Here is a 16,699-nt window from a genome sequence, read left to right as displayed (position 1 = left end):
CCTACCATTGCCATTATTTGCATGTGGACGACCTGATGGTTGCTGTGCTGGTGGTGGCACGTAGTTCTGATTTTGATCAACCTCATCCTCGTAATCGCCAGCAAAATCATCCTCCTCCGCATCAGCAGCAGGAGCCACAGAAGTAGCAACAGCAGCACCAACAGTTTGGCCAGGTGCAAGAGGGAGACGGCTCGCTCGGCGGAGGGCTGTTTCACGATGTGTAGGTAGTCGTCGTTGTTGTTGTTGTAGAGGTGCGTTAGGTGCAGCCGGTGGTGGTGGTGGAAGACGCGCGAGCAATTCATTAAACCTGTCATCGAGTTTTGTTTCGAACGTCTTCTCCATGTCATCTATCTTCTCCATGGCCTCTTCAAATCTGTTTAGCACATCCTGCACCTGTCCATTCATCATTTGCTGAAATTTATCATGCAACTCCTGATTCGTCATGTTCTCCCAGTCAGTCTCGTCGGCTTGTGATCCTGCCATGGTTAGCAACAATAGAAAACACACAAGAATATGATCCTACAGAATACTAACAAGAGGTGGTGGTGGCGGGTGTCACAAATCCGTCAAGCAAATCTCAAATTCTTACCAGTTCTTACCCAGCAGCAGGCGGTGATCGGCAACCGTTGTAGTCAAAACTCTCAAAAGCTTGGATAGAGCGATTGCCAGGGAGAGTCAAACGCACGACGTAGAGGTATGTGGATCTGGGAAGGCTTATAGTATGGTAGCAAAAAGGGTCAGCAATAATCAATTCAGAGATGCAAAGTTGAATAAACGCTCAACGACGGTACTGTGCTGGTCCTAGGCTAGACCGTGCTAGAGACGCGAGCCTAGAACACTAACAAAATCACGGCGCTGCACGTAAATAAGGGAAAAGCACACTCTGGAACTTTTTTTTTTCGCTTTTTTTTTGCGCTCCTCTTTTTTTTTTTTGCGCTCCTCTTTTTTTTTTTTGCGAAAAATCACTATAATGGCGAGTGTCTCAAAACTCTTCCCTCATCAAACTGATAGGATGGGGACGAAAAAAAATTTTCCACTTTTTTTTTCGGAAATCAGGGCAGCGACGACGAAAAAGTGCGACAAAAAATCACTATGATGGCACGTGGCTCAAAAGACTCAGAAAAGCCTAAAAATAGGATAGGGAAAAAATATTTTTGCCCGTGAAAATTTTGGCCTAAAAACTGCCCGGGGGTCTCCAGACTCTTTTTTTTTTCGAGACCTACGCAGGCAAGGAAACACGAATCGGAATTGAGATTGATCTCAAGAACAAACCTAATATGAGAAGAACTCGGATTGGTGGTGGATATATGGTGGAGGTATATGGCAGCGGTGGTGGTATATGGTAGCGGTGGTGGTATATGGATAGAGATTGATGGTGGTATATGGATACGGATTGGTGGTGGTATATGGATATGGATTCAGAGCGGTGGCGGATAAGCAAAAGTGGTAGATGGGCGATGATAATGGTGCGGCGGCGGCGTGACAACTTGTGACCAGAACTCGAAACTCTAAAAGACTAGACTCTAAGACCAGCAACTTGACACGACGATGCAACCGCAAATTCAACAAAGCAAAAACCCTAAAAAGATTATGCAAAGGCTCAGATTGGTTCGGATATGATGAACTAACCCTAATTTTTTTTGTGTGGCTTTTTCGTGGACTGTAGGTATGAAGAACAGACTCGATCTAATCTACAAAAAACTGTAAAATCTCACCGAGCAACCTGGAAATCTGATACCACTTGATAGAGGCGAGGGTGTCCCGATGTTTCGATGAGATGATAACTATCGTTTTCTGTGGGAGTCGACCTTGACGATCCGACTACGAACGTGCGAGACGTCGCGCCTTAGCAATCGCTAAACCAACTTCCGAGGGGTTATTGACCACGCCGGAGCACGATCAACCTGACCACGAGGGCCTGTTTCCTGCGAGCAAACGAAGAACAAGCAAGAAATTGAGATTGCAATCTGGATATTGCGAATATAAGATGAAAGCTTTATTGATCAAGGTGGGGTTCTGTGACGTCTTGGTCTGGTCGTTGGACACAAACGAAGTACGCGAAGTTGCAGCTATGGCGAACTTTTAATCTAAACAAAACCCAAAGTCTAAACGACGCCCTAAGGGCTGTATATATGGAGGAAGAGAGGGGAATTTCGTGGCCCTTGAGGGTGGGGTCCGAAACCAACCCTAACTCTTGTTTCCCCACACATACGGACTCTAAAAATAGCCTATACTTAAGTATTTCGAAATTACATGGGCCTGGCCCATTAATAAGGTGACGCAGCACCTAGAATAGCCTATGGACGAATATTATGAAGTGGCATCTTGTATATTTCGTCCATGGCTTCATGCACTCCTTATGGCGGCTTCAAAGTCCTGAAATCATCACTTGTAACTCCGTTCTTGATCCCCTTGCGCATGCCATCAACTTCATGCGTGTTCTTGCTCCAATGTTCATCCTTCTCCAAGCTAGGCCCTTCATTTGAAAGCAAAACAAATGTATCCAATTTAGGCAGCATCATAATCTCATGAACATTAGAATCATTACCAAGAAACGAAAGTACCTGGTAATTTAATTGGCGTGCGCGAGCTCTAGTAATTGGTCCAGTATATGTAACAGTAGGGGCTGTGGGTGTAACAATGGTATTGATGTCCTCATCACTCCCTTGCCCCTATATATATGTGGGGGGTGGGAGGGCAGCCATACCAATGTTCTGGTGCAGCCCTCCCCTTCTCCCAAGTACTTCTCCTCTTCTGTGGTGCTTGGCAAAGCCCTGCAGGATTGCCACGCTCCTCCACCACCACCACGCCATTGTGCTGCTGCTGGATGGAGTCTTCCTCAACCTCTCCCTCTCTCCTTGCTGGATCAAGGCATGGGAGACATCGTCGGGCTGTACGTGTGTTGAACGCGGAGGTGCCGTCCGTTCAGCACTAGGATCTCCGGTGATTTGGATCACGACGAGTACGACTCCATCAACCCCGTTCTCTTGAACGCTTCCGCTTAGCGATCTACAAGGGTATGTAGATGCACTCTCCTTCCCCTCGTTGCTAGTCTCTCCATAGATAGATCTTGGTGACACATAGGAACATTTTGAATTTCTGCTACGTTACCCTACAGTGGCATCATGAGCTAGGTCTATGCGTAGTTTCTATGCACGAGTAGAACACAAAGTAGTTGTGGGTGTTGATTTTGTTCAATATGCTTGCCGTTACTAGTCTTATCTTGATTCGGCAGCATCGTGGGATGAAGCGGCCCGGACCGACCTTACACGTACTCTTACGTGAGACTGGTTCCACCGACTGACATGCACTAGTTGCATAAGGTGGCTAGCGGGTGTGTCTCTCCCATTTTAGTCGGATCGGATTCGATGAAAAGGGTCCTTATGAAGGGTAAATAGCAATTGGCATATCACGTTGTGGTTTTGCGTAGGTAAGAAACGTTCTTGCTAGAAACCCATAGCAGCCACGTAAAACATGCAAACAACAATTAGAGGACGTCTAACTTGTTTTTGCAGGGTATGCTATGTGACGTGATATGGCCAAAGGATGTGATGAATGATATATGTGATGTATGAGATTGATCATGTTCTTGTAATAGGAATCACGACTTGCATGTCGATGAGCATGACAACCGGCAGGAGCCATAGGAGTTGTCTTAATTTATTTATGACCTGCGTGTCAACATAAACGTCATGTAACTACTTTACTTTATTGCTAACCGTTGGCTGTAGTAGTAGAAGTAATAAGTTGGCGAGACAACTTCATGGAGACACGATGATGGAGATCATGATGATGGAGATCATGGTGTCATGCCGGTGACAAGATGATCATGGAGCCCCAAGATGGAGATCAAAGGAGCTATATGATATTGGCCATATCATGTCACTATTTGATTGCATGTGATGTTTATCATGTTTTTGCATCTTGTTTACTTAGAACGACGGTAGTAAATAAGATGATCCCTCATAATAATTTCAAGAAAGTGTTCCCCCTAACTGTGCACCGTTGCGACAGTTCGTTGTTTCGAAGCACCACGTGATGATCGGGTGTGATAGATTCTAACGTTCACATACAACGGGTGTAAGACAGATTTACACACGCAAAACACTTAGGTTGACTTGACGAGCCTAGCATGTGTACAGACATGGCCTCGGAACACAGAAGACCGAAAGGTCGAGCATGAGTCGTATGGTAGATACGATCAACATGAAGATGTTCACCGATGTTGACTAGTCCGTCTCACGTGATGATCGGACACGGCCTAGTTGACTCGGATCATGTAATCACTTAGATGACTAGAGGGATGTCTATCTGAGTGGGAGTTCATAAGATGAACTTAATTATCCTGAACATAGTCAAAAGGTCTTCGCAAATTATGTCGTAGCTCACGCTTCAGTTCTATTGTTTAATTATGTTCCTAGAGAAAATTTAGTTGAAACTTGATAGTAGCAATTATGCGGACTAGGTCCATAAACTGAGGATTGTCCTCATTGCTTCATAGAAGGCTTATGTCCTTAATGCACCGCTCAGTGTGCTGAACCTCGAACGTCGTCTGTGGATGTTGCGAACATCTGACATACACGTTTTGATGACTACATGATAGTTCAGTGCGTAATGCTAAATGGTTTAGAATTGAGGCACCAAAGACGTTTTTTGAAACATCGCAGAACATATGAGTTGTTCCAAGGGCTGAAATTGGGATTTCAGGCTCGTGCCCACGTCAAGAGGTATAAGACCTCCGATGATTTTCTTAGCCTACAAACTAAGGAGAAAAGCTCAATTGTTGTGCTTGTGCTCAGATTGTCTGAGTACAACAATCGCTTGAATCGAGTGGGAGTTGATCTTCCAGATGAAATAGTGATGTTTCTCCGAAGTCATTACCACCAAGCTGCTAGAGCTTCGTGATGAACTATAATATATCAGGGACATATATGATGATCCTTGAGATATTCGTGATGTTTGACACCACAAAAGTAGAAATCAAGAAGGAGCATCAATTGTTGATGGTTGGTGAAACCACTAGTTTCAAGAAGGGTAAGGGCACGAAGGGATACTTCATGAAACGGCAATTCAGCTGCTGCTCTAGTGAAGAAACCCAAGGTTGAACCCAAACCCGAGACTAAGTGCTTTTGTAATAAGGGGAACAGCCACTGGAGCAGAATTACCCTAGATACTTGGTAGATAAGAAGGCTGGCAAGGTCGATAGAAGTATATTGGATGTATTATGTTAATGTGTACTTTACTAGTACTCCTAGTAGCACCAGGGTATTAGATACCGGTTCGGTTGCTAAGTGTTAGTAACTCGAAATAAAAGCTACGGAATAAACGGAGACTAGCTAAAGGTGAGCTGACGATATGTGTTGGAAGTGTTTCCAATGTTGATATGATCAAGCATCGCTCGCTCCCTCTACCATCGAGATTGGTATTAAAACCTAAATAATTGTTATTTGGTGTTTGCGTTGAGCATAGACATGATTGGATTATGTCTATCGCGATACGGTTATTCATTTAAGGAGAATAATGGTTACTCTGTTTATTTGAATAATACCTTCAATGGTCTTGCACCTAAAATGAATGGTTCATTGAATCTCGATCATAGTGATACACATGTTCATGCCAAAAGATATAAGATAGTAATGATAGTACCACCTACTTGTGGCACTGCCACTTAAGTCATATCGGTATAAAACGCATGAAGAAGCTCCATGTTGATGGATCTTTGGACTCACTCATTTTTGAAAAGTTTGAGGCATGCGAACCATGTCTATTGGTGTATATGCATGAAGAAACTCCATGCAAATGGATCGTTTGGACTCACTTGATTTTGAATCACTTGAGACATGCAAATCATACCACATGGGCAAGATGACTGAAAGCCTCGTTTTCAGTAAAATGGAACTAGAAAGCAACTTGTTGGAAGTAATACATTTTGATGTGTGCAGTCCAATGAGTGCTGAGGCGTGTAGTGGATATCATTATGTTCTTACTTCACAGATGATTTGAGTAGATGTTGAGTATATTTACTTGATGAATCACAAGTCTGAATTATTGAAAGGTTCAAGTAATTTTAGGGTGAAGTTGAAAGATCGTCGTGACAAGAGGATAAAAGATCTATGATATGATCATAGAGATGAATATCTGAATTACGAGTTTGGCACAGAATTAAGACATTGTGGAAATTGTTTCACAACTAATACAGCCTGGAACACCATAGTGTGATGGTGTGTCCGAACATCATAACTGCACCCTATTGGATATGATGCATACCATGATGTCTCTTATCGAATACCACGATAGTTTATGGGTTAGGCATTAAAGACAACCACATTCACTTTAAATAGGGCACCACGTAATTCCGATGAGATGACACCGTATGAACTATGGTTTAGAGAAACCTAAGCTGTCATTTCTTAGAAGTTTGGGGCTGCGACGCTTATGTGAAAAAGTTTCAGGCTGATAAGCTCGAACCCAAAGCAGATAAATGCATCTTCATAGGACACCCAAAACAGTTGGGTATACCTCCTGTCTCAGATCCGAAAGCAATAAGGGATTGTTTCTAGAATCGGGTCCTTTCTCGAGGAAAAGTTTCTCACGAAAGAATTGAGTGGGAGGATGGTGGAGACTTGATGAGGTTATTGAACCGTCTCTTCAACTAGTGTGTGGCAGGGCACAGGAAGTTGTTCCTGTGGCACCTACACCAATTGAAGTGGAAGCTTATGATAGTGATCATGAAACTTCAGATCAAGTCACTACCAAACCTCATGGGATGACAAGGATGCATACTACTTCAGAGTGGTACGTAATCCTGTCTTGGAAGTCATGTTGCTAGACAACAATGAACCTACGAGCTATGGAGAAGCGATGGTGGGCCCGGATTCCGATAAATGGCTCGAGGCCATAAAATCCGAGAGAGGATCCATGTATGAAAACAAAGTGTAGACTTTGACAGAACAGCTCGATGGTCGTGAGGCTGTTGAGTGCAGATGGATTTTAAAAGGAAGACGGACAATGATGGTAAATGTCACCATTAAGAAAGCTCGACTTGTCGTTAAGAAGTTTCCGACAAGTTCAAGGAGTTGACTATGGTGAGACTTTCTCACTCGTAGCGATGCTAAGAGTCTGTTGGAATTATATTAGCGATTACTGCATTATTTATGAAATCTTGCAGATAAGATGTCAAAACATTGTTTCCTTGACGTTTTTTTGAGGAAAGGTTGTATGTGATACAAACCGGAAGGTTTTGTCAATCCTGAAAGATGCTAATAAGTATGCAAAGCTCCAGCAATCCTTCTAGGGACTGGAGTAAGCATCTCGGAGTTGGAATGTATGCTTTGATGATGATCAAAGATTTTGGGTTTATACAAAGTTTATGAGAAACTTGTATTTCCAAAGAAGTGAGTGGGAGCACTATAGAATTTCTGATGAGTATATGTTGTTGACATATTGTTGATCAGAAATGACGTAGAATTTCTGGAAAGCATATAGGGTTATTTGGAAAGTGTTTTTCAATGGAAAGCCTGGATTAAGCTACTTGAACATTGAGCATCAAGATCTATAAGGATAGATCAAAACGCTTAATAGTACTTTCAAATGAGCACATACCTTGACATGATCTTGAAGGTGTTCAAGATGGATCAGTCAAAGAAGGAGTTCTTGCCTGAGTTGTAAGGTATGAAGTTAAGACTTAAAGCTCGACCACGACAAAATAGAGAGAAAGGACGAAGGTCGTCCCCTATGCTTAAGACGTAGGCTCTACAGTATGCTATGCTGTGTACCGCACCTGAAGTATGCCTTGCCATGAGTCAGTCAAGGGGTACAAGAGTGATCCAAGAATGGATCACAGGACAGCGGTCAAAGTTATCCTTAGTAACTAGTGGACTAAGGAATTTTTCTCGATTATGGAGGTGGTAAAAGAGTTCGTCGTAAAGGGTTACGTCGATGCAAGCTTAACACCTATCCGGATAGCTCTGAGTAGAGATACCGGATACGTATAATGGAGCAACAATTTAGAATAGCTCCAAGTAGAACAGTTATTTGGAATGGCTCCAAATGTAGCGTAGTAGTTGCATCTACAAGATGACATAGAAATTTGCGAAGTACATACGGATCTGAATGTTGCAGACCCGTTTACTAAAACCTCTCTCACAAGCAACATGATCAAACCTAGAACTCATTGAGTGTTAATCACATAGTGATGTGAACTAGACTACTGACTCTAGTAAACTCTTGGGTGTTAGTCACATGGCGATGTGACCTGTGAGTGTTAATCACATGGCGATGTGAACTGGATTATTGACTCTAGTGCAAGTGGGAGACTGTTGGAAATATGCCCTAGAGGCAATAATAAATTGATTATTATTATATTTCCTTGTTCATGATAATCGTTTATTATCCATGCTAGAATTGTATTGATAGGAAACTCAGATACATGTGTGGATACATAGACAACACCATGTCCCTAGTAAGCCTCTAGTTGACTAGCTCGTTGATCAATAGATGGTTACGGTTTCCTGACCATGGACATTGGATGTCGTTGATAACGGGATCACATCATTAGGAGAATGATGTGATGGACAAGACCCAATCCTAAGCATAGCACTAGATCGTGTAGTTCGTATGCTAAAGCTTTTCTAATGTCAAGTATCATTTCCTTAGACCATGAGATTGTGCAACTCCCGGATACCATAGGAGTCCTTTGGGTGTGCCAAACGTCACAACGTAACTGGGTGGCTATAAAGGTACACTACAGGTATCTCCGAAAGTGTCTGTTGGGTTGGCACGAATCAAGACTGGGATTTGTCACTCCGTGTGACGGAGAGGTATCTCTGGGCCCACTCGGTAGGACATCATCATAATGTGCACAATGTGATCAAGGAGTTGATCACGGGATGGTGTGTTACGGAACGAGTAAAGAGACTTGCCGGTAACGAGATTGAACAAGGTATCGGGATACCGACGATCGAATCTCGGGCAAGTGTCGTACCGATAGACAAAGGGAATTGTATACGGGATTGATTAAGTCCTTGACATCGTGGTTCATCCGATGAGATCATCATGGAACATGTGGGAGCCAACATGGGTATCCAGATCCCGCTGTTGGTTATTGACCGGAGAGCGTCTCGGTCATGTCTGCATGTCTCCCGAACCCGTAGGGTCTACACACTTAAGGTTCGATGACGCTAGGGTTATAAAGGAAGTTTGTATGTGGTTACCGAATGTTGTTCGGAGTCCCGGATGAGATCCCGGACGTCACGAGGAGTTCCGGAATGGTCCGGAGGTAAAGATTTATATATGGGAAGTCCTGTTTTGGTCACCGGACAAGTTTTGGGGTCACCGGTATTGTACCGGGACCACCAGAAGGGTCCCGGGGGTCCACCGGGTGGGGCCACCTGCCCCGGGGGGCCACATGGGCTGTAGGGGTGTGCGCCTTGGCCTATATGGGCCAAGGGCACCAGCCCCAAGAGGCCCATGCGCCAAGAGATAAGGAAAGGAAGAGTCCTAAAGGGGGAAGGCACCTCCTAGGTGCCTTGGGGAGGAGGGACTCCTCCCTGGCCACACCCTTCCTTGGAGGAAGGGCCAAGGCTGCGCCCCCCCTCTCTCCCTTGCCCCTATATATATGTGGGGGGTGGGAGGGCAGCCATACCAATGTTCTGGTGTAGCCCTCCCCTTCTCCCAAGTACTTCTCCTCTCTCGTGGTGCTTGGCGAAGCCTTGCAGGATTGCCACGCTCCTCCACCACCACCACACCGTTGTGCTGCTGCTGGATGGAGTCTTCCTCAACCTCTCCCTCTCTCCTTGCTAGATCAAGGCGTGGGAGACATCGTCGGGCTGTACGTGTGTTGAACGCGGAGGTGCCATCCGTTCGGCACTAGGATCTCCGGTGATTTGGATCACGACGAGTACGACTCCATCAACCCCGTTCTCTTGAACGCTTCCGCTTAGCGATCTACAAGGGTATGTAGATGCACTCTCCTTCCCCTCGTTGCTGGTCTCTCCATAGATAGATCTTGGTGACACGTAGGAAAATTTTGAATTTCTGCTACGTTACCCAACACTTAGCCCATCACAAGCTCTCACGGTCAATGAAGGAATAGACCTCCTCCCGAGACATTCCGATCAGACTTGGTATCCCGGTTCTACAAGACATTTCGACAGGGTAAAACTAAACCAGCAACACCGCCCGAATGTGCCGACAAATCCCGATAGGAGCTGCACATATCTCGTTCTCAGGGCACACTCAGATGAGACTAGCTACGAGTAAAACCAACCCTCAAGTTTCCCCGAGGTGGCCCCGCAGGCAGCTCAGTTCGGACCAACACTCAGAGGAGCACTGGCCCGGGGGGGTTAGAGTAAAGATGACCCTTGATTCTGCAGAACCCAAGGGAAGGTGGTAGGTTGTTAGTGCAAATGGTAAAACCAAGGTTGGGCATTGCTGGAGGAGTTTTATTCAAGGCGAACTGTCAAGGGGTTCCCATTATAGCCCAACCGCGTAAGGAACGCAAAATCCAGGAACATAACACCGATATGACGGAAACTAGGGCGGCAAGAGTGGAACAAAACACTAGGCAAAAGGCCGAGCCTTCCATCCTTTACCAAGTATATAGATGCATTAATTAAATAAGAGATATTGTGATATCCCAACACGTAAACATGTTCCAACAAGGAACGATCTCCATGTTCCAACAAGGAACAAACTTCAATCTTCACCTGCAACTAACAAGCTATAAGAGGGGCTGAGCAAAGCGGTAACATAGCCAAACAACGGTTTGCTAGGACAAGGTGGGTTAGAGGCTTGGTTCAACAATATAGGAGGCATGATAAGCAAGTGGTAGGTATCGCATCATAGGCATAGCAAAAGAGCGCGCAACTAGCAAGCAAAGATAGAAGTGATTTCGAGGGTATGATCATCTTGCCTGAAATCCCGCAAAGAAGAAGAACGAGTCCATGAAGAAGACAAACGGGCGTAGTCGAACGGGTCCTCACAAACGCGACGTTATCGGAATCAACCCGAAGAAGCAACACCGGAAAGAAGCACACAACATAGTAAACAACTATCACACGATCATGGCATGATGCACAACAAGTATGATGCATGTCCGGTTTAATGATGCATGACATGGCAAAATGCACAAACAACACTACAACTTAAGTGGAGCTCAATATGCAACTCTGTTGCATATTGGCGAAACACCACATGACTTATTTAGTTCTCTCTTGTTTATGTACCCAACAATATTAAATGTTGTTAAACATGGCAAGAGGGTGAAGCAAAAGAAAACTACCTATCTAGGCAAGTTTAAATGAGGCCGGAAACAACGAACAACAATTCCGGTAAATCCCCATGTGCATATATTAGGTTTGGTCCTGTTCTGCCCTAAACCATATATATAGTTATTAAACATGCAAGATGATGCCACCATGTTAAACTAGGCAAAATTCTACCCCATTTACATATAAAGTTTGTTAAAAACGGAGCTACGGTTATTTAGTTATGAATTAAACCATTTTAGCATGGCATATGGACAAAGTTACACAAAAAGCATTTTAAACATTTTAAGCATGCATGAAAGTTGGATATTGTGACACTAGATGAAATTCTAATCAGGTTACATATATAAATTGTTTAGATCCGATGCACGGTTGTGAAGTTATTAAATGAATGATCATGAAGGGGTTTTCTGCAAAACAACCGTCTCAGGAAAAATACACAAATTCGCAGACGCTGGAAAAAACATGATATGGGCCGAAACACGAACTGGGCCAACAGCAGGAAAGGAAGGTGGGGTGCTGGGTGTGACTGCTCACCCTGGGCCGAGGCCCATCTGGAGGAGAGGTAGGCCGGCCTTGGTGGTGCTGGGCTTGGAGGTGGTTGAGGCCTGGGTCGATCCACACGAGAGAAGTCAACGCGGGCGCGGTTTCCTGGCCTCGCTCGATGCAGAGGAGCAGACAGAGGAGGCAAGACGCAGGGCGGCTTCAGGCGATGCAGGGTGCGGCGGCGGATGGGGCTCGATGGACTCCGGCGATGTGGGAAGTAGAGGAGGCCAAGGCGCCATGGCAGGGGCACTTCCAGGGTCTTGTCGATCCATTCGGTGAGTCAGATCACGGCGACGGCAGCGTAGCCATTCGTTCGCAGCGGCGTGGGACTTGGCAGCGGGCTCGGCACAGCGGGACGGCACCTGGTGACGAAGGACGAGGGGGAGGGCGCGAGGCAGGGCTCCTGGTTCCGCTGGTGCTCCGTCGACGTCGGAGGTCTCCGGCAAGCTCGAGGACGGGAGAAAAAGGAGGTGCCTATGGACGAGCTCCTGCTTGTTTCGGCGGCCAGCAGGCGCAGAACTGGGGCGCCTCGGTCTGGAGTAGGGAAGGCAGAGGTCGGCGACGCGTCTAAGGCGAGGGAGGAGCGTGGGCGACGTGCTTGAGGGCCGGCACGGTGGCCTCCATGGCCGGCGGCCGTGCAGTTCGCGCAAGGTGAAGGGCGCCATGGCTTGATCTGTTGCAAGCAGAGGAAGAAAATGAGGAACGAGGGAAAGTAGAGGGAGGGAGGAAGGAGAGCAGAGCGCGAGGCACTCATCTCCGGCACGGCGGCGCTCCAAACGGCGGCGGTGGCGCTCGTTCTGGTTGGAGGGAGGAGCTCGGGCACGTGAGGGAGCCGTTCACCGGTGAGCAGAGGCACGGCAGGGGGTCCATAGCGCGTGGGCTTGAGGCCGCGGGGCCCTGGTGACACGGTCGCCGACGATGTGGAGGCGCTGGCTTGCTGGACTTGGACGTCGGCGGGGATTGGCAGGAGTGGTGCTCGCTGGTTGGTGGATCGAGGGAATCCACATGAGAGCACCGATTGGGGGGAAATGGATGGATCAGATCTGGGGGAATCCCGAGAGAGTGGCGGCGGCACTAGGTAGGATCCCAAGAAATTAGGGATTAGGTCTCGGTTTAGACTAGTATATATAGCGGGTAGGTTAGGCTAGGGGCTAACTCGTCCCTCCGATTGTAATTGTACGGTCGCGAATAAATAGGTTAGGGGGCCCAAATAAAGAAACGAAGACGTTTTGTAGATGTTTGGGGATGATCCGGATCCAACGGTGACGACTGTCCGGGTCGGGTCCGGGACAACTTTTTGGATGCGCGCGCGAGGGGGTTTGATGCACTGAGCAGAGAGGGTTTCGGACCGTGCGATCGCATCGGACAACTCCGGAAGCGAAGAGGGGAAAGAGGATGGACTAGGTGGGATGTGTAGAAGGTCTCGAGCTGAGATAAGGGAAGAGAGGGAGACCCGGCGACTGTTTCCGGAGACCGAAAATGTCCGACGTTAGACCGGCTATAATGTCGCTATAGTTATCCGTTGGGGCGTCAAACGGACTCCGAATGCGATGAAACTTGGCAGGCAGTCTACCTACACCATAACCAGACCGCACGCCAACTCTCATCCCAATCCGAGAACATTTTCCGGCCACTTATAAAATACTATCTCGGACATGTCGTGGGCGCGTGCAAGTGTGGTTGGGCTCAGAACGGACAACGGAGAGAACTCGGAGAACCCGGACGAATGCAAGTTTTGCAAAACATGATGATGCTATGCAAATGATGACATGATGAAATGCAACACGCAAGCAAAATACATGGCAACAGCAGCGAATAACTCGAAGACACCTGGCACATCGGTCTCGGGGCGTTACAGAACGTTCTGTTCGCGTCATCATAGATGGAGGGAGCTGCAATAACTTGGCTAGCATGGAGATGGTGGAGAAGCTATCTCTCACCACAAGACCACATCCACATCCTTACTACATCCAATGGTTCAACAACAGCGGCAAGGTTAAGGTAACACGTACTGTTCGTGTGCATTTTAGTATCTCTACATATGCTGATTATGTTGATTGTGATGTGGTACCTATGCAAGCATGTTCCTTATTACTTGGTAGACCATGGCAATTTGATAAAAATTCTGTACACCATGGTAGAAACAATCAGTATACTCTTGTTCATAAGGATAAAACTATTACTTTGCTTTCTATGACTCCTGAATCCATTTTGAAAGACGATATTAATAGAGCTAATAAAGCAAAACAGGAGAAAAATAAGAGTGAAAATCAGATTGTGGCAAAAGAATTTGAGCAACAAATGAAACCTAATAATAAACCATCTAGTGTTGCATCTGAAATTAAATTGAAAAGTGCATGTTACTTGCCACAAAATCTGATATTGATGATCAAGATTTCAAAAAATCTGTTTGCTATGCTTTTGTGTGCAAAGAGGCATTATTTTCATTCGAGGACGTGCCTTCCTCTTTGCCTCCTGCTGTCACTAACATTTTGCAGGAGTTCGCTGACGTCTTTCTAGAAGATGTGCCACCGGGATTACCACCTATTCGCAGGATTGAGCATCAAATTGACTTAATTCCCGGTGCATCATTACCCAACCGTGCACCATACCGTACCAATCCAGAGGAGACGAAGGAAATTATGCGTCAAGTACAAGAACTGCTCGACAAAGGTTATATACGCGAATCCCTTAGTCCTTGTGCTGTTCCTATCATTTTAATGCCGAAAAAGGATGGTACGTCGCGTATGTGCGTTGATTGTAGAGGCATTAATAATATTACTATTCGTTATCATCATCCTATTCCTAGGCTAGATGATATGCTTGATGAATTGAGTGGCTCTACAATATTCTCCAAAGCTGATTTGCGTAGTGGATACCATCAAATTCGTATGAAATTGGGAGATGAATGGAAAACAACATTTAAAACTAAGTTTGGATTATATGAGTGATTAGTCATGCCTTTTGGGTTAACTAATGCACCTAGTACTTTCATGAGGTTAATGAACGAAGTTTTACGTGCTTTCATTAGACGATTTGTGGTAGTTTACTTTGATGACATATTGATTTATAGCAAATCTTTGGAGGAACATTTGGAACATGATAGAGGCAAAGGTGTCCCGATGTTTCGATGAGATGGTGGCTATCGTTTTCTGTGGGAGTCGACCTTGACGATCCGACTACGAACGTGCGAGACGTCGCGCCTTAGCAATCGCTAAACCAACTTCCGAGGGGTTATTGACCACGCCGGAGCACGATCAACCTGACCACAAGGGCCTGTTTCCTGCGAGCAAACGAAGAACAAGCAAGAAACTGAGATTGCAATCTGGATATTGCGAATATAAGATGAAAGCTTTATTGATCAAGGTGGGGTTCTGTGACGTCTTGGTCTGGTCGTTGGACACAAACGAAGTACGCGAAGTTGCAGCTATGGCGAACTTTTAATCTAAACAAAACCCAAAGTCTAAACGACGCCCTAAGGGCTGTATATATGGAGGAAGAGAGGGGAATTTCGTGGCCCTTGAGGGTGGGGTCCGAAACCAACCCTAACCCTTGTTTCCCCACACATACGGACTCTAAAAATAGCCTATACTTAAGTATTTCGAAATTACATGGGCCTGGCCCATTAATAAGGTGACGCAGCACCTAGAATAGCCTATGGACGAATATTATGAAGTGGCATCTTGTATATTTCGTCCATGGCTTCATGCACTCCTTATGGCGGCTTCAAAGTCCTGAAATCATCACTTGTAACTCCGTTCTTGATCCCCTTGCGCATGCCATCAACTCCATGCGTGTTCTTGCTCCAATGTTCATCCTTCTCCAAGCTAGGCCCTTCATTTGAAAGCAAAACAAATGTACCCAATTTAGGCAGCATCATAATCTCATGAACATTAGAATCATTACCAAGAAACGAAAGTACCTGGTAATTTAATTGGCGTGCGCGAGCTCTAGTAATTGGTCCAGTATATGTAACAGTAGGGGCTGTGGGTGTAACAATGGTATTGATGTCCTCATCATCCTCCCCTTCTTGAAATGAAGTCGTCCTTGACGGAAGCTCATCTTCCTCACCCAAATAAGGCTTCAAATCTGCAATATTAAAAGTGGGACTAACCCCAAAATCTGCAGGTAGCTCAAGTTTATATGCATTATCATTTATTTTCTCTAAAACCTTAAAAGGACCATCAGCACGTGGCATTAGCTTTGATTTGCGCAGATTAGGAAATCTATCTTTACGCAAATGTAACCAAACAAGATCTCCAGGGGCAAACACAACATGTTTTCTACCCTTATCTCCAGCAAGTTTATATTTAGCATTCATACGCTCAATGTTTTCCTTAGTTAACTCATGCATTTTTAAAATCAATTCAGAACGTTCTTTAGCATCAAAATTAACCTTCTCCGAAGATGGAAGAGGCAACAAATCAATAGGTGCACGAGGTAGGAAACCATACACAATTTCAAAAGGGCACATCTTAGTAGTAGAATGCAATGAACGATTATAAGCAAATTCAATATGAGGCAAGCATTCTTCCCACATTTTCTTGTTATTCTTCAAAACAGCCCTAAGCATAGTAGACAATGTTCTATTGACTACTTCAGTTTGTCCATCAGTTTGGGGGTGACAAGTAGTACTAAAAAGCAGCTTAGTCCCCAACTTAGCCCATAAACATCTCCAAAAGTGGCTAAGAAATTTAGTATCACGATCTGAAACAATAGTATTTGGCACACCATGTAAGCGAATAATTTCACGAAAGAACAAATCAGCAACATTAACAGCATCATCACTTTTATGACATGGTATAAAGTGTGCCATTTTCGAGAACCTATCCACGACAACAAATATGCTATCCCTCCCCTTCTTTGTTCTAGGTAAACCTAAAACA

The sequence above is a fragment of the Triticum urartu genome, chromosome 4A (assembly GCF_056163025.1).
Source record: "Triticum urartu cultivar PI428250 chromosome 4A, HENAU_Tu73, whole genome shotgun sequence".
Lineage (NCBI taxonomy): Eukaryota > Viridiplantae > Streptophyta > Magnoliopsida > Poales > Poaceae > Triticum > Triticum urartu.
This window is presented reverse-complemented; position numbering follows the sequence as displayed.